We start from the raw sequence: 2046 nt of genomic DNA, 5'->3' as shown, positions 1-2046 counted from the left end.
ATCAACGGCAAAGGTTTCCTTTCCATTCACCTATCATCATATTATAGTAGAATTCTCTTGCAATAATAATTGTCATTTGATTAAATTCAGTGGAATAGGGTGAGAACTCAATAATTAATGGTAACAAAGCTTTGAGCAAATGCAAATGCAACACTGAATTAATAACAAATGCCTTTTTATGTTATCAAAGGTACAGATATTTAATTTTGGACTTTTAATGTTAGATTCCAGGGTCATCAAATAGCTATTTCCACCTAGAGATTAATAAAGGAGTAAAACGATATCATTAGATTAAAAAAAGTCAGTTCACTCTGGCCAAAAAAAGAAAAAAACTCAGTTCAGGTTACATCAGATATATATTTTATGCTCTTTAAATCGTTATTGATCTAGCTTTTTTTCAATAGCAGTGGAACCTTTTTAATTCATATTTGATGAAATCCTATAAACCACATGCATGAATGAATAAAACAGATAAAAGCAGATTTTCTAGTTGCACTGAGACTGGCATCGGGGTGGCCTCATTCTCCATTTCAAGGCTCTCAGGGCTCCTAAGGCAACTCCAAGTTCTCTGCAGCTCTGCACAATATAGTTGAACATCACTATTAACTAAATGGTTCACAGTATTTTCATCACCTGGGGGATCCTTTATTATTTTTCTCCAAAGTTTCTGAAACTGCCTACTATGCCATCAAAAGTGAACTAACTGTTCTAGATACTCTACAAATAATCTCCTTTAGTATTCTCAAAAAAGATAGTAGGTTGGTACAAATGTACCTACTTTACAAGTAAAGAAAAAATATAACTTGTCCAAGAACACTCAGATTGTGGAACTGAGTCCTAAACCTTGGTCTTTTTCATTCCAAAGTCTTAGGCGACTTCATTACCATATATTGTTATACAATTCCAGCCTAGAGTAAAAGAACTTGCTCAGACAGTACATTTTACCATGGGCAAATGTGTACTTTAAGTACTGAAAAGTGTTGAGAAAACCCCATTACCATTGCTGGAGATTTCAATTTGCTGATGATTTCTTTCGACACTAGCTTCTGGTTGTTTAAACTAGCAAGGCTGTTTTGTTTACAAAGGCAGTAAGTCCAAAGAAAAAAATGCTTCCAGAAACATATTTATGAGTCCATTTTTAATTTTCATGCCTCTTATGAGCTTAATCCTTCATCCACATTGTGCTAAACTGGGTGTATCTTTTCCCATCTTGTCCCTCCAGATCACTTATTATTAAGTTACTTCCGCATAAAAGGAATGTGAAACTCAAAGTTTGGGAGTTTCTTGTGCTGGCAACAGTGCTGTGCAAAGCTCCCTAAAGAATTCCCTTCATATCCCAGTTCTGCAATTTTCAATCTGACCCAACAGCTATTATAGAACTGTTCACTAGAAAGTTATTCTATTCCCAGCAGAAGCATTAAATAATGCCTTAGCTAAAGAAGATACCAGGCTGTCAAGTGGGTAGGAAATGTTAGGATCAATGTATAAACAATTCTGAAGATATTTTGTCCAGTGTTGAAGCTGTGTACGTCTAATATACTACTAACTGTATGCTTTTTGTTGTTTGTTGTATTTGTAAGACCATGTTACTTCTTGGTGAATTCTCATGACACCTCACTGTATTTCCCAAGAGTTTGTATTTGTTGCTGTTATTGTCGTTAGTTGTTTTTTGTTTGTTAGCTTATTTTTATACTTCCATTATCTGTAGCTCTTAACTATCAAGTCATTCACAGGGTTATATTCTGAGATGTGGTCTTTAACTAGGCAGTTCTGAAATGAATTGGAATGATACAACTCAAGGTGACTGTCTAGTCCGAAAATGCTAAAAATGAAAACAATAGTTTGCATTGTATAGCACTTATGCTGTGCAAGGTACTGCTCTAAGTTTTGCAGATAATAGATTCACTTAATTCTTATGACAAGTCTAGAAGTTAACTGTAATTTTACAGTGTTTAAGTAACTTGTTCTACGTCACCCAGCTAATAAGTAGTGAAACTCAGATTTGATTCAAGTAAGGGTTAGTAGACTAACAGATGTTGACCTCTC

Source organism: Microcebus murinus, chromosome 13, assembly GCF_040939455.1.
Source record: "Microcebus murinus isolate Inina chromosome 13, M.murinus_Inina_mat1.0, whole genome shotgun sequence".
NCBI classification, from domain to species: Eukaryota; Metazoa; Chordata; class Mammalia; order Primates; family Cheirogaleidae; genus Microcebus; species Microcebus murinus.
The sequence above is the reverse complement of the archived record's forward strand: the minus strand, read 5'-3'. Positions refer to the sequence as shown.